The sequence below is a fragment of the Podarcis bocagei genome (assembly GCF_964188305.1).
Source record: "Podarcis bocagei genome assembly, chromosome: 12".
NCBI lineage: Eukaryota > Metazoa > Chordata > Lepidosauria > Squamata > Lacertidae > Podarcis > Podarcis bocagei.
The window spans coordinates 38,881,764-38,902,908 of record NC_138137.1 but is presented as its reverse complement, the minus strand read 5'-3'; the positions used below and the strand labels follow the sequence as shown (position 1 = coordinate 38,902,908).

Genomic DNA, 21,145 nt, shown 5'->3' with positions numbered 1-21,145 from the left:
ACCATGGCTACAAGTCTGAATTTAAAGCACATTTAAATGTATCATGGGACCTGTAGTTTGCTTGATTGCTGGGAACTGTAGCTCTGCAGCTGCCACAATTCTTTGAAGAGAGCTATGTTCTTTTACACATAAGGTGTGGATGTAGGCGAGCAAATAGTGAATCAACTCTGCATCCCAAGTGGCAAACTCAGTTACTCGGACAGTAACCCAGGGCAGGCATGCAGAAGGATCCCAGAGAAAGCAAAAGACAACACAAGGCAGAGGGGCTGGAGATGCCTCTGTGCCTACCCAAACTACAGCAAGAACCAATAGTTATCCTGCACAGCAGAGAGAGTTTTAATAACATCTCCCACTGAAGTCCTGCTGGCTTGAGAATTAGCCTGCTCCTGTGGAGTTAAATGGGGTGCGCTTTGCAGTTTTCACTTTCCCAGTAAATGTCTACTGCAGTCTTATACAGTAGCTTGTTCCCACGCATGTGCTCTTGGCTTTTTAATAGTCTTTCTGCAGGCTGCAGCATAACAATTTCTTTAAGAAAAGAAAGGCAATTTATGAAAAGATGAAAAAAGGACTGTGCCTCATCGCTGTGTACTAATCCTCCGGTCTGAATGTATAAATAATACTTCGCTGTCGGAAACGACCTTAAGACATTGCGGTGCTATGTTTAGGTACAGCTAGATCAACTCACTTTGCAAAGCAGCTTTTCGCAGGTGTCTCTGTGGCGCAATCGGTTAGCGCGTTCGGCTGTTAACCGAAAGGTTGGTGGTTCGAGCCCACCCAGGGACGGTTTCTGTTTTACTCTGCTAGCCGTCACAATTATAATACTTCGTTTTATCTGGGTACAAGGAGTCGGAGAGGGAGGGAGGAGGAGGAGCAGGGGAGGGGTCTGCGGTGACGGGGCAACAGCTGCGTCACGTGCGTCCCCGATATGCGGTGGGCTGGGCGAGTAGAGGCAGCTGGACCGCAGCAGGCCGAAGGGCCACAGAGGTCCGGGGGCTTCCCCCCACCCCACCCCGTGCCTCTTACTTGCAACACCCGTGTGCAAAATGGATGCGTGCATAGGGAGCCCCGACTGCCTAGGGAGCTAGAGGAGAAGCTGCGGTTGCACTGCCGGCTTCCTCCAGAGCAAACCTTGGGCGCTGGAAGCTGGCGCTCGCTTGCCTTTGCAGCTCCCCGGGGGAAGGCTCCCGCTCCCGGGCCCTGCTCTTTCTGCCCCACGGAATCTGGGACGTTTTCTTCCACGTCCGGCTCTGCGCTCGCCTTCCGCGATCGCAGGCAGGAGGAGAGGGGGACCCTCTACCCGGCAGATGCTGCTGCTGTTGCTGCTTCTTAGGCAGACCTAAGCAACCCCTTTGCAGCAAACGGTCCCTCCGGGTTGCTGCGGCGGTCTCGGTCGCCCAGCATTTATTTATCCCCTTCCTCGGTGTTGGCTAGAGGACGAAAGGAAACCCCCGGCCGGCCCTCCCTCAGCCCAATCCTCCTCCCCATCCCCCTTTGAATGCATGGCGACGTTAATAATTATTGGCATATTGATCGAAGTGGAGAGAGCTGCGTTTAGGCGAGGGTCGCTCCGCTGCGCCCGAGCTCGGCTGCAGCCCCGTCACGCAGGCAATTGATTCTCATTACAGCGATCGTGCAAATAATCAGCTGCAGCGCTCTGTGGGGCACGTCGCGTGTCACAGGATACGTGTGTGTGTGTGTGTGTGTGTGTGTGTGTGTGGAGAGAGAGGGAGGGAGGGAGGCGGAGCAAGAAGTGGGTGCCAAGAGGAAGAACACTTATATAACAGGATCGATTGGAAAACCGAGCCAAATTCGCGTTCAGTTTCGTTCTCTCTCTCCCTCTCCCTCAATTCTGGTTTGCTGCTGCTGCTATTGACTGCCTCCTCCAGGAGAGGTTGGGATCCCGACTGCACTTTGCACAACGAAGCTGCAGTTATTTTTCAGGCCAGTCGGCCACCCCTCCCCCCACTTTTCTTTCCTTCTTTAGCAAAAAGTTGGTAATAGCACAATTCTATGCGTGTCCACTCTGATGCAAGCCCCCTTAAGTTCAGTTGGACTGTAAATGTTGCGAGAATTGTAGGTGTCCCTGCAAAGAGTGAGGGAGCTCCGTCTACATTTTGCAAGCTTTTATCCCCCCAATATTCTTTCATTTCGCAAAAAAGTGGTGTGTGCGGAAAGTATTGTCTTTTCTGGTCCTCTCCATTCCTTTGGCCAATTTAAAATTGCACTCCAGGTTTTTGTTTTTTTGGCTGGGGATGAAGACGGAACTGAGTTCCACATTCGCATAACATCCCGTTTACGCCCAGGGGTTTTTATTCTTCAAACTTCAATCCGTGCAAAGTAAGGCTCTTATTTCGCTCAGAAAAATATGCATAATTTAAGAAAATTATCGGAATTCCCAATACAAATCCACTTTCTCCCTTTACCAGCCTCCTTTTACTTAAAATAATAACACTGAAAAGGAAGTCGAAAGGACAACAGTTACAAGCCTTAAAAAGTCTCGACCTCTCATAGTTTCAACTTCCTATTTTTTATATTAAATTTGTTCTCTAAAAACAGTCTATGTAAGGGAAACTCCCCTTTTAAAGCAGAGGTTAGTTTTGTTTCTATTCCTTCCTTCCCTTTTTATACGCCTTTTTCACCTTGGAGAAGAGCTATACTGTCAGCGCACAAAATGTTTTTAAAAGTGTCTGTTTTCATAAAATTCCAAGTAAATGGAAGGATAATGATTAACCCATGCATCCAGTCAGAGACATTTTATATTTCAAGAGAGTCACCGAATAGTTTTGACACAAGCTTTCATGGACGGCTGTCTTCTTAACCAACATACAGCTGCAATTTATATAGTCCAAGGAAGTTTATGCCATAACAAATAGGCTTTCAGATCCCGCAAGACTCTTCGTGGCTTTTGGTGGCGCAACAGAGTAGCTCTGGATTTTGAATAGTTAGATCGCCCTATCACGCTTACGTGTTAATTTCAGCAATGGGGCAAGTGTTTGGCACCGCATAAAGGTCGCATGAGACTTAACCCAGCCCAAACGAAGCACCTCTGTGTTCAATGAGATTTACTCCTATGTTAGCATAGGTTGCTTCTCCCACTGAAACCTGCTGGATTTAAGAGTAGTTTAAGGGTAATTAAGTTACTTAGGAATAAGTCTCATTGAACACGGGGTTTACTTCCGAGTAAACATGTATAGGATTGTGTTGTGAAGTGCTGAACTTTGGCAGGATCTTGCCTTTGTAGTTGTGCAGTACCATCATAAAGGTATCTTTATTATATAACGTGTTTAGTTATTATGGTGCATTACTCAACACAGAAAGCTAGAACTAGCTTCTAAATCTCTTCGTGACGAATAGAAAAGTACTTGGGAGCTTGCATCGGAGGAGCAATTTATTTTCCATATGGATATTCTCCATCTCCCAACCCCCACCCCTCTCAAATCAAATGTGTGTTTTTTTTAATAAAAACATCGATTTTGATGGAAGGGGTTTTACTCTCAATGAAGAATGTAAAATGAAAATTCTAAACTTTTGAGGTTTTCTTTACTACTTCAGTAACAAGAGTACATTTTAAATATCTGTGTAATGCTGGTATTGTGAAGTGGGAAATTCTACATCCATTGTCTGCATTATAAAAAATAATGGGATAAGCGGTTTTAAATCCAGCTGATTTCAACCGGGCTTTTAACATGCTTCTTAGAATCATAGGGACCCAGGAAACTGATTTGTACCGAGGCAGATACAAATCAGGGTCCGTCTAGATTCTGTATTATCTACACTGACCGGCACTGGCTCTGTAGGGTTTTAGAAGAGTCTTTTCTCCAGATCTACCTGGAGACAGCAGGGCTTGAACCTGGAACCTTCGGTACAGAAAACCAGTATTTTGCCGCTGAACCACTGTGGACCTCCGTTTAGGATCTGCCCATAGTTTATTTCAAGTTGATGGAAGATGTATGTGCCATTGCAGTGTGTATGTGTACACATACAGATATGTTCAATGCTAATTAAAACCTTTTAAAAATTGCATTTACAAGGCAAAATGCTATGGATCTCCACTTTCTCGGTCCCCCCCTGTCGGATTTTAAAGGGATATGACCTCCCTCACCGCAGTGTGACTTGTGACTTGGCAGATGAAATCGCCATTTCCCTCCACCTGTATGTCAAAATTGCGTTTGGGAAAAAGGTGTTGAGATATATCTATATCTATATAAGTAAAGTGATTTAAAAAGCAAGTTTCAGGTAAAAACACAAAAGAAAGCCCATCTTTCCACCTGACATTTGACCAGGATGCGAGGGCCCCCATTCATTTCCACTGCAACCCACCTTCCATGTGGTTTTCCTCCACCCACCCACCCTCTCGCCTCCCTTCTTCTTTCACCTGCCTAGGAATCCTATCCCCACGCGGCAGCTTCCAGTTATCTGTGAATTCTCCTGCTGCAAGTCATCTTCTGCTGTCACCGCAAACGCAGACGGCATTTGCAAGTCCTGGATCGCCAAGCAGCAACCCCAACTGCTTCCAGGGACCAGCATGGCAGTCGCTCGCGAAGAAAACTCGTAGGGAGAGGATTCGCTGAAGGAAGCTTTCGCCCTTCGCCGCTCCCAACCTGGTGCCCTCCAGAGGTGTCATGATTCCCACAGGCTGCACTGAACCCATGCACATCGGGCAACACCCCGAGGAAAAAGCCCTCTCCCCCAAGCCCCACATCTCAGCCTCGGGTCAAGAGACTCCAGAAGGCTGTGTTGTTCATTGAGAGCAAGAGATCATGTGCGATCAGGACTGTGTGTGGGTATATATATGCTGGGGATGCGTGTAGGGACCCAACACAGCGAGGAGCGAGCCAGGCTTCCGGGGGGGGGGCAGCCCCTCAGGAGGCACCCAAAAAGGCGCACGGGAACACAGGAACTGGGTGTTGTCATCGGATCCCTGGAAAATCCCAATTTTATTTTTATTTTTTCTCTGGGTAGCTTTATTAAAGCGTCATGTGTCTCTGCGCTGTGGGGCCCTCTCTGGCTCGTTCCGACTGCGTGGGGCGCTGGTCTTCTGCCTCCCCACAAGTCCTCTTGACCAGGTGGCGCCCCTCGGCCAGCAAAAAGAAGAGCGCGGCCCAGGGCCCAAGCAGCGCCTCTGCCAGGCCGGCAGTTCTATGTGCCGCAAACCCCGTGACTGCGCGTTGATTCGCTGCTACCAGCCCGGGAAGGGATCGGATACGGCGCGTGGCCCGGGGAAGGGCCAATGGCAGGGGCAAGTGCTTCTTCCCGCCCTGCTGGGAAGGGAGCTATAGAACCCCGTTCGAAGATGGTGTCTCTTTCCTTCTCTTAATCGAGGCCCGTTGGAAAAGGGCGGGAAGCAAGGATCAAAGTAACGAGGTCACGCCGGCCTCGTCTTAAATCCGGGTTAGGCGAAATCAGTGCTTCTTTATGGGGGTACGCAGGGGTACGCAGGGGTACTTTGACCATTTAGTGTAATTATTTTCCTCAATTTAAACTTTACAGTAAAATGGTGGTTTACTTGAGTCAAAATGAAGTACACCTAAACTTTTTTTTTTAAAAGCACTGGTCGAAATAGTTTTGGTTTTGCTCGAAGGCGCCCTAATTTTTCACCCAAAAAAATTGAAAGGAAAAAAAGAAAGTAGAGTTTCCTTTTCTCCTGACACATTGGCCTGGAAGTTTTTTGGACCCTTTAAAAGGTGCTATTAAGGATGCAGAATAATATGCTGAGGGTGGATAGCAGTGTAAATTGATTAAGAAACAACAACATCTCCCTCATTTTGACATGTTAAGCTGGGGGTGGGGGAAGGAGAGAGAACTTTCCAGGAACTCTTTAAGTTTTGCGTTGTTCCGTGCCAAGAAGTTGTGGGGCAGAGAGAATTCAGCTTTATGATAATCAGTAGTAATAATATAATCACAATAATTATTACAGTAAACAGCCATTTTAAAATGGCTTTTTTATTGCTTGTGTTGCTGTTATTCGGTGGTATTAACAAGCAGAGTTGTAAGGTGGTCCACCTGTCCTGCTTCCAACACCAGCAAGCCATACTGTTCCTCCACTGGCTGTTTTCATTCTCATAATTCAGCTATATAAGGATATATGAGTGGGTTCATATGCCTGCAAGTTTCGGAACATAGGAAACAGCTATAATAAAAGGGTCAGATAATAGCCATCTTGAATATTTTAATCCATCCCTTTCCAGGGCAGTTAAACATAAATCCTGGCTGGAATTAAACTTAATGTTTCTATTTCCCTGTTAACACTGTACTGAAAAATAGCAATTTGGATGAATTTAATTAAATGAGGAAGTAAGTGAAGTTGAGTTGAGTTTCATAGTTTCTGAAGGCTCTTGATCTAGAATATGAGAACAGGCCTTTTATGTAGGGGGGAAGGTTGTTTAAATAGGAGCCACAACGGAGTATTCCGTGGGGGCCGAGACAACAAGCTCACAGGTTACATTACTCAGAAGGGCTTTGCTCAGTGCAAATTCTTTCCACTTTTTGCTAGTTACTGTTTTACTTTCCTTGGATCAGTGCCCTCTTTGAATAAACTTGGCAGAATGACTTAAAGAAAAATCCAAATGAGAGCCTCAAGAGACAGTACTGGATAACTAGAGGCTGCCTTAGATATGGTGCACCAGTACTGCAGTAATTCTTTCAGTTACTGATACTGCCGTTGCAAACTTGAAAAACTTAAACAGGACCAGTGTCTGTTGGTGAATGTATATGCAAGCCTCCCAGTTATGCAGGGCAGCTGTTTTTCCATTCAGTTTTTTTCTGATGAAGATTTCTGTGCTACCTGGAAGTTTTTGTATCCTGTCACCATGTTGCTTTTTCAGAAACCAGTTGTGGAACTTGATTTTAGGTAAATGGCCCATGAGATTGGGTGAGCAGGAACTACAAAGTAATTGGGCGGTTATAATGCATCATTTGCAAAAGAAAACACTGATTCCTTGCTCTTACAGGGATATATGACATTTCATTCTAAGGATACAAGCAGTGCTTTGTAGATTGAGAACAAACCTATGATGTAATTTGGAGAACATGAAGTTGATGGGAGAGGACTTGGCTGAGCTGTAGGAATGCTTTAAGGTTCAGTGGGGAAGGCCTTGAAACTCAAAGGTTGTGGATTTTTAAATGTTTCCAAGTTAATAGTTTGTAACTGAGAGTCCAAGGTATTTAGGAAGCAAACATTACAGGGTGGGAAGATTAGTGAAAGATTATTTTCATGATATAGTAATCAGGAAAAGAAGGACTGAGAAGCACAATGGGCAAGCAGTAAAGGAAAATATGATTTTTTAAAAATCCTATTTTAATTCAGGGAATGTTCATCTGGTTTGGAATAAATGTGAAAGCACTTAAACTATGATCCAGATTCCAGACTAGCCCCACTTTTATATACGTGCAGATGAATTATTGTTCCCCCTCCATGTGTAAGGGCTGAATAGCTGCAGATTCACAGCCTTTAGGGGGAAATTGTATTCTCCTTGCCATACTCCATTCAAAAGGCAGCTCCATTGACATTAATCTGTGTAAATGGTTTGACGACTGCAGCCTTAAAGTTCTGGCAGTGAAATTGAGGCAGACTTTGTTATTGTAGCTCCAAGAAACTCCTTGTGGTAGACGTGGAGACAAAGTACGGCACTGAGTGTTGAGTCCAATGTAGCATCTTATTTATATCAATTACTAATTTGGAATTAAAGTTCAAAATGTTTCAGGTCAAAGGCATGCAGACAGGCCTAAAGGAATACTGTACTTTCCTTTACATCTTCATAAACATTTATTTTCATTTTGGAAAGGCTAACGAAATGTTTGCCAGTCCAGTGGCCCAGATCCTTTCCATTTAATTTACGTACATGTGGGTAGATTATGTACATGTGGGCCAGGCCAAATTTCCAAATAAATACATGAAAACATGCAATTCATATATTGGGTGATAATGTTAGAGTAGGCCTATTAATTTCATTGGGTCTACCCTGAGCATGATTTAGTTGGATATCACCTATTTAGATTATTTTCCTGTGTCATTTTCTTTTTCACAGATATATCAATCTATCTAACCTAGTACCCTTCTTTCAACAGTGGCTATCCAGATACTCCTGGGAAGCACACAAAACAGGGCTTCACTGAAATAGGTAAGTATTCCTTGAACATCTCAGTCAAGAGGTAGAGTGCCTCTGAACAGAGAGGTTCTGCTTTAGCTATTGTGATTGATAGCTGTTGGCAGACCTCTTTTTCATGAACCACCAACTGAGAGTTTCCTATATTTACCTTATTTTAGGTTGCAGTCCTCTAAACACTTGCACACGTACCTCGTGAGAAGTTCCATTGAGCTCACTGGGACTTACTTTTTTTTGCTTTATTTTTTAGTAGACATGCATAGGAAGAATTGCACTCTTCCAGTGCAATCACAGAACCATAAACCTAAGTATTTAAATAGAAATAATTTAGCCCACCTAGATAAACCTGGGAAACAGTATTCATAATGTTATTTGCGCTAAGGTAAATGGATTGTTGCTTGTAGTAGTAGCAGCAGCAGGTGAACTCTGCTACTATGGAAATTGATTGTAAATTTGCTTATAACAGAATGCACCAGTATACCATGCTCAGCAAACAGTTAAGTGTAAAAATAACCAAGATTTTATTGTAAATTATGTATTGTTCCTTATTTACTATACCATACTTTATGTGCACTTTTGGATTCCAGTTTGATTGAAACTCATAAGATCAAAGAAAACCTGTGGTTCTAGCGAAGGGAGCAGCTTATATTTGGGTATTGTCTTTTCTCTCCCCCCCCCCAAGCATTTTAAAGGTGCGGCTTATATTCGGATGTGGCTTATATTTGGGCCAATACGGTATATGTTTTCTTGTGCTTTTTGAAAGTCCTCCATGAGAAAAGTTGCACCCGAAGTCTCTCTATTGAGGCTGATGCTGCAGAGCCAAACCATGAATGTTTTTATACTATTCCACTCTCACGTCTCACCAGAATTTTATTATTTTAGTCCCTAATCATAGTTTCTTATTTTTGTCCGTCATAGGCTAGGAATTTGGGACAGAATGTTTTTCTCATTCTGGTTCCAGAAATGAAAAGACACAAAGTAGTTAAGGTAATATTATCTTACATTTGACTGAGGCCTGCTGAAAATGTAGTAATTAGGAATTTAAATTGGAAAGAAGATAAGGTTTGCTGCAGTAAAATTTTATTAATAGATAACAAGTAGGTCAGTTTTCATGAGCTAAGGGAGCTGTGAACGTTACATAACAGCTGGGTAGAAACCCAGTGAGGCCAGCTGGGCTGCCTTTGGAAATTTTTAGAAGAATTTGTCAGAAATGTGGAGCTACAGCCGGCTAGTATAGGTTCATAGCCTCTGTAATTTTTTCAACAACCTTAGTTGAAAGAGGTCAAGCAAGCACAGCCAGATGGCAATTCCTGTATCTTTTTCATGAAGTGTCTCAGGCCTTTCAGACAGCTGTAGGAGTTGAAATACAGTTTGTGGCTTTACATTTAAAGCACATTAGTTCTCCCCAAAGAATATTGAGAACTGTAATTTGTTAAGGGCGCTGGGAATTGTAGCTCTGTGAGGGGCAAACTATAGTTCCCAGGATTCTTTGGGGGAAGTCATGTGTTTTGAATGCATTTTAAATGTATTGTGTGTATAAGTTGTCTCTGTGAGTAAGTGTGAAGAAATACAGATTATTGACCCTCTATCACATCAGTCTTTCTGTAAAGAGTTCTGTAGGAGGCATTCTAGTCTATCAAAACAACACCAACTACTTTCCATCTCATCTTATAACTTGCCTTACGATGGCAGTGAGTCTTAAAATTGCTAAATGCTTTGTTTGAAATGTCGTTTCTGTAGGGGTGTGACTTGATATTAATGGAAAAACTGACCCTAACAAAGCCTGAGACCAAAGAAACACACAAAATCAGACCTTTTTTTATAAAACTTGGTTGAGCTTTATTTCCGACACAACAGCAAAAAATATATATGGTTATAGCCGACCAACAACTCAAGGGGACATATGTAAATATACTGTACTTTTATTTGAATGAGATACATTTGTGTGTATTTGAATGATACTGGGACTGCACTTGAGAGGTGGGAAGGAAGGAGTTTTCCTTTTTGATTATGTTTATTATGAGATTTTTAAATACCGTATTATTCGCCCTATAGGACGCACCGGCCCATAGGACGCACCTAGTTTTTTTTTTTGGGGGGGGGATAAAGAAAAAAAAATTATTCCCCCCCCCCAGCCGCGGCTTCAGCGCGCTCCGGGCAGCAGGCTGTTATCCGCAGCCTAGGGAGCCCTGCGGGCTCTGAGGAGGATGTCAGCCATTTTAAGAGGTTGACATTGGAAGAGGCTTTGCCTGAACAGCTGAGCCCAGTCTGAACATTTTTTTAAAACAGAGGTTTTTTTCCCTTTATAGCTGAGAGGACAATCCAGCGTTCTTAAAATCAATACGTGTTTTGTAAATTACTATAGTAGGATGAGGACTCAGGCCTAAGTTCAAGGCAGTATCTAGCTTTACATAAGAAAGTAGTGCTGTATACTCATCTAGGGATAATTCAGTGGGCTATTCCTTTTCTTCAGCTTGGCTACCGAAAGGTCTTCTGCTCTCTTAATTATGCTGCTTTGTTTTCCATTGATTATCTGTTCTCTCCTGCTGCCCACAGGCCTGGAACAACACATAAACAAACAAACAAATCTCCAGAATCTGCAGGAATCACACTGGTGGGGAATGTGCTGGTGAAACACCCAGGAATCAGCTCTGACAGGTGGGCAGAACTGCCCTGATGAGAAGGATGACCTGATGTCATCATGCTGCCAGATGATTGATAGGTAGATGGCTGTTTTTTTATATTTTATATTTAAAGTTTTATTTATTTTTTTAAAAAAAGAAGAAGTGCAAGCATAGCAGGAAGAAAGAAGGAAAGAAAACAAAGAATAAAAAATATAAACCATAAAGCGTCAAAACCTATAAGGACAAAAGTACAAAGATACAGCACAGCTCCAAAGGGGCAATAAAAGTATTAACTCATACAAATATTCCTTTTACAAATAACACAGATATGTAAAAACAGACGTATTATCTACCTGTGAGTTCCATCATCACTGAGAGCAAAGGTTCTACAAAGTCTTAGCTGAGCCAAAGGTTTGCGTAACCTGGTGCCACTGAGCAACAACATCCCTCAATATTCATATGAGAAATAAAACCATGCCATACGTTAAAAAAGGCCGTTTGAGCTCTAACCTTTACATATTTTTAGTTTATGAGCTATCTTTTCAAGGAGGGCAATTCACCGAGCCCTGGAGACTAAGTACCGTATTTTTCACTCTATAAGACGCACCAGACCACAAGACGCACCTAGTTTTTGGAGGAGAAAAACAAGAAAAAAAATATTCTGAATCTCAGAAGCCAGAACAGCAAGAGGTATCGCTGCGCAGTGAAAGCAGCAATCCCTCTTGCTGTTCTAGCTTCTGGGATAGCTGTGCAGCCTGCATTCGCTCCATAAGACGCACACACATTTCCCCTTACTTTTTAGGAGGGGAAAAGTGAGTTATAGAGCAAAAAATACGGTAATCCAAATTATTAAGGTGGAAGGTTTTCCAGGATTTGGCAACTGAACCCTGGGCTAAGAGATGAGATATAAGTTCTTTGTTTTTCACATCCCATACTGTTTCTATATAATGGTTCAAATGTGTCTGATGGAAACATGGAGTAAGAGTTTGTTTCTCGAGCAAAGGGATCTCAGTGAATACCTTATTCCAAAATTCAGCTGCCTTTGAGCAGTCCCACCACATATGTTTATATATACCCATTCCGTGGCAGCCCTTTAACACAGTGAATGCTATACCTGGATATTATAAAGGAGAGCTCTCGCAGATCAAGGTACTAGCTATGTACAGTGGTACCTCAGGTTAAGTACTTAATTCGTTTCGGAGGTCCATTCTTAACCTGAAACCTGAAGCATCAGTTTAGCTAATGGGGCCTCCTGCTGCTGCTACGCCGCCGGAGCGCGATTTCTGTTCTCATCCTGAAGCAAAGTTCTTAACCCAAGGTAGTATTTCTGGGTTAGCGGAGTATGTAACCTGAAGCATATGTAACACTGTACTAACTTTAGTGAGAAAGCTTAAGCTGAACACTTGTCAAAGTTGTTCTGCAGGGACAGGGAGGACAGACAAAGATCTGGCCCACCAAGCAGAAATGTTATCGGTAGCCTTATATACCAAGTTCACCGTTTCTATACCAGTGGAATAGCCACTGTACTTTACACATAGTCAACTCAGAAGGGGGAAATGAACAAAGAAAAGAAACAAAAATGTTGTAAACATAGCAGACATGCCCACGGCATCCCTAGAAACATCACCAAAGCCCACCAGTTGGTGATGATGACCACATGCCCCCCACATATAGGAAGACAATGACATGATGGTGACGGGAACACACCCCTTCATCACCACACACACACAACGCAAGATGACACCATGGGATCCCGCCCCAGCTGCCCCAGTGACCTTGTCACTTACTGCTGCCACCAGTCCCTACAGATAGACATTCGAAGCCTGTCAGGCTGCCATAGTTTGGTAGGATAACGCACTATGGAAAGGGAGTCTGTAGAACGTAGAACACAGCACCTGCATAACCCCTTGGGAAGGATTCCTGTAGTGTAGAGCACAAACATATCCTCCTATTCCCCTCTCCCCAGGGGATACATCTTGTATATATATATATTTATTGTATAAGATATGAAAAATCCATGCAAGAATAGTGGCTTAGTGGTTGCAAAATTGGTACCAAGGGTGCCTATACAGTGATACCTTGGTTCTCAAACGCCTTGGTACTCAAACAACCTGAAACCCAAACACTGCAAACCTGGAAGTAAGTGGGCCTGTGAGCTTTTCTCGGAAGCCGAACATGCTTCATTTTGAGTGTTACGCTTCTGATTTGAGTGCCACACTTCTGCTTTGAGCGTTACATTGAGGTCTGTCTGCTTTTGCTATTTATTTTGCGTTTTTGTGGCTCTTTTTTTGTTTTTGTGACTGTGTGGAACCCAATTCAGCTACTGATTGATTGATTGTGTGACTGCAGTACATTGTTTATTGCTTTCATTTTATGGATCGATGGTCTTGTTAGATAGTAAAATTCATGTCAAATTGCTGTTTTAGAGGTTGTTTTTAAAAGTCTGGAACGGATGAATCCATTTTGCATTACTTTCCATGGGAAAGCGCGCCTTGGTTCTGGAACGCTTTGGTTTTGGAATGGACTTCCGGAACAGATTAAGTTTGAGAACCAAGATACCACTGTATTAGGCACTGCTCTTTCAGAATGACTATGCACATTTGGTTATCATGACTCAGTGCAACACCTGAGTTTGTAAGGTCTTTTGTTAATTGATAGGGAGGTAAGTGGTATGGTTAGCCACATATAATAGCCATATCTGCTATTATTCATATTTGCAGAATGGGCACAATTATCAGAATAATGCAACTACCTGTGCTGATTAGTACCACTTGTATATAATAAACTGAGTTATGTGAGCAGTGAGTCTTTATTTGATCTTCTTTTTAACAACATTAAGATTCATAGCTTTGTAAGGAACCAGAAATAATTTTGTTTTGCGCTATATTCTTTACAGTGCAGCTCTCTGCATCACTTAGGCAAACTATTGAATGAATGAAGGATTATGAGCTTGGGAGATACAGCATGCTTAAGGACATGCGGTAAACACATGCAATTTTGAGCCCAAGACTTACTGGCTAATGGCTTATGTTCTTAACCTCTTATACTGATTTTTTTATTATCATTCCAGGCTCCTAACAAGTTTCCAATGGTGGTTGGCAAAAGTGGTTAGAATTAGATCACAAAGACAAAAAGTTAAAAGAAAATCCAACCAGCTTGTTTCTGGTAAGTCTTGATTTGCTTGTGTGAGGTTGGAATAGTTCAGGTCACTGGAGAACTTAATCTAATTTGATATAGAATATATGTCAGAAAATTGGTTATTAAATATTAGTGGTTTCTTCTCTCGTGTTCAGCCAGTTTTTATCTGTTGTACCCATCTCTATTTTTAAATTGGTTTTTGATGTGTAATTATATTAATTGCCAAAGCAAAATGGTTATACCCAACCTATCTGCAGTCAAACTACCTCCCAAACCATGGTGTTGGCTGGCTTAATAGGCAGTTTAAATAATGTCAAATTGCAGGAGTTTATTAAGCTGCTGTGATAATGTACGCAAAGCGCTTTGAACATTTAAAAGGTGCTATATAAATGCTAAGGGCTAATAGCATTTATTCCCATGAAATAGTAATGACTTCTTGGAAACGAAAGGATGATTTATTCAATTTATACTCTGCAAATGAGTAACGGGGGCTGGTGAATATGATAATGAGGAATAGATCGGTTTCAAATCCCTCTGGGATTTGGGTCAATCTTCAAGCGCCGTAGGACACTAACCCCAGTCCTTAGCTGTAGAGGCCCAGAGATGACACAATGGTTAATACATGCTCTGAGCTCGCATGTTCCCTAAAACCAATGCTGAAAGTGTGTGTGTGTGTGTGTGTGTGTGTGTGTGTGTGTGTGTGTGTTAGTTAACCAGCCTGACAGGGCCCTGGATGCTATTATTTTCCTGATTCTCTCCAAACCATCTTAATAGCAAACCAATTGACACCCTTTCATTTCCGGTTCTCTTATTAGTTTCCCTGCCTCTCCCTTTCATGCCATTTCCCTTCCCCAATGCAGTTTTTCTGGTGAGGTCAGGTGATGGAGGCATCCCCTGCTGTTTCTGCCCATTTCCACTGCCTGTGAATTAGCTCTTGGGGAGGCAGCATTTCCTGTCAGTGAGTGACAAGAGGTGCTGTATCTGACAAGATGAATTCATTCTCTCTTTCTCAGTCCCTCTCTCCTTTCTTCTCTTCCTTTCTCGACCAGCCTCTCTCTACCTCTCCTTTGTTTTTAATTGCTTTAGTCCTCTCCCTCTTTTCTCCTTATAATCTCTCTTCATTTCTCTCTCTCTTCCCCCCCTTTCTATTATCTCTCCTGCCCTCCTTTGTATTCTTTCATTCCCAGCAGGGCTCATGCATACAAATTGACCCCCTCCCAGCCAGTAATGTGACCAAAGCTCTTTGTGGCTCCTACAATCTCTATGGTAACTGTTCAGGGGTGGTGGTGGTGTGGGGCGGGGAGTGTCTCAAGAGTGGCGGTGTAGACCCAGCACTTAGGCCCAGATATTTTTGTTCCTCCTCACATTGCAGAACATCCATACGGATCACCTGGCCGCTCTTTTAAAAAGAACACAGCCGTTCTGTTTTTCACTCTTTGTGTCAATACCTTTAAGGAACACTAATGGTAGAAAAACCCCCACAAGGTTTTGGGGAGGGGTGGTGATGTGCAAATCTTTTTCCCCAGATAGAAGATATGTTGCCTTCAGAATTGTGTTCCACTGGGCAGAGCTTTAAAAAAAAAGAAAAAAGGATTATATCGAATAGGTACCATCCGTCTATCATCCTAGAGAGAGTGGCTGCATTCAAAGGACAACATGTGTTTATATTTCGGCAACAAGCAGCAGCAGCGAGTCTAAATTGCTCAGAGTCTAAATTGCTTGTGGGGGGATTAAGTCTTTAAGAGGTTTGGATGCCTTTTCATCAGAAATGTGGTTTGAGTTATAGTTTTTAAAATACCTGTGAATCAGTTCTACCTCAGCACTTGAAGCTGCTCTCACTGCTGCTTTAATCTTCCTGGCTGCTGCTTATAAGTGATCGGTTTCCTTACAATAAGTAAATAAATAGATGCATAACCTGCTAAACATTGCCTGTACCTTCCTAGTAAGCCATGCTGTGCCATTGGTCTGTTTCCAAGAGACAACTCTGTGGGTGAAGAGACTGAAAATATGGCTTTGAAAAATAATAGATTTTTTGCATTCTTAAGATCATGTTGTACAGGTTAATTAATCCTTGAACAGCCTGTCATCCTGACACAACCAGGGTGGTTAATATGTCCCCCACAATCCTTACAGTACATGCATAAGGGTGCAGAGAGGATAATAATCTGCTTTAGCAATCTTGTGTATGAAACCACAGGACTGCCATTTCTCCCAGATTAATTGTTATAAAGAGGAAGGTGGAGACCTTGTGTATATGACAATTAGATTTCATTTGGAGCATTAATTTCCATAACCAATGACTAAAGTGAAATGGACACACCGTGAATTTGACAGAGGTGGATTTCAAATATCACTTACCTCTTAACCCGGCTCAAAGGGTTGTATTCAGAGTCTATCCACTGAACTTAATGAGCCTCTTAGTAATGCCCATTAACTTCAGTAGGTCTACTCTGAGTAAGGACTAGCACTGAACACCACCCAACCAAAGCACATGCGGGAAGTACTCCATTTGAGGATTCATGCCCATCACGCATCCCTTCTGACTGAAAATGTGGGAAAGTATTTTATAGTTTAACTCTGGGCAGATTCTGCATTTCCCCCCTTTTCTGTGTTTGTTTTATTCATCCCAGGTTGGCTCTTACCATTTAATACCAGATATCACTGTAAGAAACATAATATTTATTAGGCAATTAAATTTTATTGCCTCCACCACTGCTGGGGGGGGGAATCTATTAGTAAATCCACAAAATCTTTCACTGCCCTGTCACATACCACAAACCACATGACATTCAGCACTTGGTGATTTTATACTGATCTTTAATTAAGGACATTAATAAACACCAGTACTGCTAAAATAATCTATAGATAATGGGAATGTTTAATGAGCCACATTGTCCTAATATGCAGGCAGTTTCTGGCAGGAGAGTCAGCAGTGAAATAGTTAACATTGTGGGCATTTAAGTGGTCATAATTAACAGTCTATTAACATGAATAGGGGAAGTTCTCACTTTGGACAGCTATTGTTTCACTCTCTCTGTTTACAGACTCCACTAGACAACATTGCATAGCGTTGCCTTTGTGTGTGTGGATTGTTTAAAAAGGAATCAGGAGAAACAGACATTTCATCTTAAAATTAAAACCAAACCTAAAAGGCTGTACATAGCAAAATTATCAATCTTGTTGCTTCTTTTATTTTCTTACATTTGTACCCCACTTTTCTTCCATCATAGGATCCCGAGATGGCATACATGTGGCCCCAGAGAAGTCCCCTCCAATCAATGCTGGAGTAGACCAGACCTAGACCTGCTTAGGTGCTTAGGCTCAGTAAGGTGACAGCCTCCTTTATTTTCAAGCCATGCCCTGTGTCCCATAACACTTTGTGTAGGAAGCCTCAGCAAACTTTTTCAGCAGGGGGCCGGTCCACTGTCCCTCAGACCTTGTGGGGGGCCATACTATATTTTTTTTGGGGGGGGGAAATGAACGAATTCCTATGCCCCACAATTAACCCAGAGATGCATTTTAAATAAAAGCACACACTCTACTCATGTAAAAACACCAGGCTGGCCCCACAAATAACCCAGAGATGCATTTTAAATAAAAGGACACATTCTACTCATGTAAAAACACGCTGATTCCCAAACCATCTGTGGGCTGGATTTAGAAGGCGATTGGGCTGGATCTGGCCCCCGGGCCTTAGTTTGCCTACCCATGGATCAGATCCATGTAGCCTAGTGTTTCTATCTCTGATTGGCAGCAGCTCTCCAGCAGGAGGTTTTCCTCATTGCTTAGAATCATAAAATCATAAAATTGTGGAGTTCGAAGAGACCCTGAGAGTCATCTATTCCAATTCCCGGTAATGCAGGAATCTCAATTAAAGCATCCATAAGAGATGGCCATCCAACCTCTGCTTTAAAACCTCCAATGAAACCACAACCTCCCGAGGAAGTCCGTTCCACTGTTGAACAGTTCTTACTTTCAGAAAGTTCTTCCTGATTAGTCGGAATCTCCTTCCTTGTAACTTGAATCCATTGGTTTGAGTACTACCCTCCGGAGCAGGAGAAAACAAGCTTTCTCCATCTTCCCTTGATGTGACAGCCCTAGAGATATTTGAAGTTGACTGTCACATCTCCTCTCAGTCTTCTCTTGTCCAGACTAAACATACCCAACTCCCTCTCTAGCATTCCTCATGAGGCCTTGGTTTCCAGACTCCTTGATCGTCTTGGTTGCCCTCCTCTGCATTTGATATTTAAATGGAGATGCCAAGAATCGAACCCAGGAGCTTCTGCATGTAAAGCACATTCTGTACCACTGAGCTGTGGTCAGCCCCACAAACAGATCATTCTCAAACTGCAGCATGATACTGTGCCTCAGGAAGAGCTCCTTGTGTCCCATGAGCCAAGTTGTCACATCTGTCCACTGGGTATGTGCAGCAGTGGCAAAGGAAGCCTCTTGGGCACCTGGGGTGGTGTGCCCAGGGGCGGGGCTAACCGTCCATAGGGCAGCATACCCTATGCCTTCCCTATGGGTGTCGTGCGCCCCGTTCCTTTGGGCATCACGCGCCCTGCCGCATGGGGTGCGCGGTGCCCATAGGGAAGGCATGGGTTGTGGCATGTGGTGCCCATAGGGATGGGGCGCGCAGCACCCATAGGGACGGAGCGTGCCACAGGGCCTCAGCCACCCTACAGCTGGGGAGGAGGCAGTGGGCGGACAGCGCGGAGCCTGCAGGCGCTGAGTCACGTGTCTCTTGCACGCTGCAGGCCCCGCGGCAAGTGCCGCCTGCCATTTTGTCACCCTCCCATCAGGGTGGCACCCGGGGTGGACCGCACCCCCCTTCCTACGCCCCTGATGTGCAGGAATGTTTAGGGCAAGGCTAGCACATGCAGCATCACCTTCTACATGTTTTGCGAATCTCTTCAGCAATACGGCATGAACGGGGCTGTTGAGGCAAGTCATTTCTAAATCAGGTGGTGCACAGGATCAGGAAAAGGTCGTACAGAACCTTTCTTGCATCTTTACATTAAACAAAAGTCTTAATGAATTGCTTCATATGAAAAAGGGTGCTGTCTTTTTCTCTTCCTCTTTATTTTAAAGCAGGCCTTTGACATGTTACAAGCAGAGCGGCCAGCATTTCTCCATAATGAAAGGCTGGTGTAAAATCTTATTGGCAAAACAAAAAGTCTAGCAAGTGTTGGGAAAATGCAGGTGGGTAGAAAAGGTGCTCTGCTGGGGGGAAAAGTGTGTGTGTTGTTTCTGTCTCCTGTGGAGATCAGAGAGCAAGCATGGCTCCTGTGCATCTCCAACTTAGAGCAAGAATTAGGAACTCTTTACTATCCAAGCATATATTTTCTATAACACGCTTCGGTCATCATTGTGATTGCTTTAGGACCAGAGAGTGCTCATACAGCAAATATTCAGATTACAGCCCTCTTCCAAGCCAGTCTGCTAACTCTGCAGAGTTAATCAGCACAGTTGACCACCCTAGCTGCATTCAACAGGGAGAGCTTGCCAGCCTGAGACAAGCCCCTTCTCCCCCTCCAGCCCCCTCTCTTGCTTCTTCGCTCCCTCCCTGTCAGACTGCTGCTCGATTCCAGCAGCCCCTTTCTGTGGCTCATCCCCTGCTGAGCACAATGTGTGTAATATAGCATATCTGCATCCTGAAAATTTTGAGAAAAATGCAATAACTTCCCTCTCTAATATATTTGGCCTAAATTATTATTCTGATTTTCATTTTCATTTTATTAATTGAGTCTCTGCTCAAAGTACCCAGAGCAGCATGCATTATAAAATGCAGATAACAATATAATGAAATAATGATAGAATGAATGAAAACATGAATCTAGCTAAAATCTGCAGTAGAACTCCAAATGTAAACCCATTTATGCCCCCTGCCCAGCAGTAGACAAATACAGTATAAGCTATTATTATTATTATTAGTAGTAATTATTATTATTAGGAGATAAGCTATAGTAGAGACTGTGCTTGTCTGTCTGCCTAGACTGATAATCTAAAGGGACCTGAGATGCTTCTTGTCTTGTGATGTTGTTGCACTGCCCTGTTTGTTGAGGGCACAGGCTCTCCCTGGGTGGCATGCTGTCAGAGCAAGGGTCTTGCCCTCTAGCTAACCTGGCCAGCAGTCAAGGGAGTTTGCCAGGAAGACAAACAGAATGTTAGAGATAATTAAGAAAGGAAGAGAATACAATACAATACAATACAATACAATACAATACAATACAATACAATACAATACAATACAATACAATACAGGGAATCAGTGGTGCATTCACACTTTTTGCACTATGCGTTATCCTGCTCAGAACAATTAGCCAGTCCTTGTTAAGTAAATTATTCCTGGTCATAAGGACGCCATTGCATATCCCGGATTATTTATTCTGGCTTTCTATGATCCCTTCCACTTGTTCTATATTAGTCTGCAGGCAGCAGACTCTGACCTTGATCCAGCGCCATAGATCACCTGGATCGTTCTGGGAAGTTGAGTCCCTGGTTAAGTCTAGGTCTCTAGAGAATGCAGATGTGGCTTTCATTTCGGAATGTCTCCCTTGCCAACATTGCTCACTAACAGATATGTGAAAGCAGCAATTCAGTAGGAGCTTGAAGATTTGGCAACGGGAAACTGCACCTGCTGAATGTTTGCCTGGCATCAGACTGATAAAAGGACAGCAAACATCCTGAGGTGGAGAGTAGCAACCTTAGCTTAGTTCTGAAAAACTGAATCCTTGGTGTATTTTTCTATCAAGCCTAAAATTCCATGTTGGGCATTGGGATATACCAGGACATTTCTTCTCAGTACCTGCGAACTGGCTGGGAAGTGCCTCTGAACATGTGTAAGGTGCTTTTTGTTTACTGCTGGGAGATTGCAAACTCCTTGGGGCAGGGATTGTTCCCTCATGGGTTGAATACACTTTATAAATAGGAACAATGCAGCTTTGTCTGTCCCACACACCAGAGGTTAAAAGCCACAGGGCTTAGTTCAGAATATATTATTTCCATATAGGCTTCAGCCCTAGCATTTCTCTTCTTCCAAACTAACATTGCCCTCTTGTATTTGATTAAAATCCCTCCAAGATATAAGGAACTTGCACAGGGGGCAGAACAGTCCTGAGAATCTGCTGCTTGAGTGTTAAAATATACCTCTGGTTTGCCAGCCTCCCAGGCAGGTATTGGTTGAGTTGACCTTGCCCAACCCCATCAATCCTAGGGCTCCCCTGTGGAAAAAGTGAATCTTATCCTATACAGTGGTACCTCAGGTTAAGTACTTAA

At 43.3% G+C, this 21,145-nt stretch overlaps 2 long non-coding RNA genes across 2 annotated transcripts in view; both read left to right on the top strand.

Annotated features, from left to right (window-relative positions):
• The first annotated feature begins 5,198 nt into the window (after positions 1-5,198).
• LOC308569416 lies at positions 5,199-17,179 on the top strand. Its single transcript, XR_014000703.1, has 5 exons — positions 5,199-5,391; positions 8,068-8,120; positions 10,662-10,827; positions 13,800-13,894; positions 17,098-17,179. It is a non-coding gene; the product is annotated as an uncharacterized lncRNA (long non-coding RNA).
• The window catches only part of LOC308569427, a 27,500-nt gene continuing 23,534 nt past the window's right edge, over positions 17,180-21,145 (top strand). The window contains exon 1 of the long non-coding RNA XR_014000721.1: positions 17,180-17,196. This is a non-coding gene — a long non-coding RNA (uncharacterized lncRNA). The remainder of the gene's footprint in view (positions 17,197-21,145) is intronic.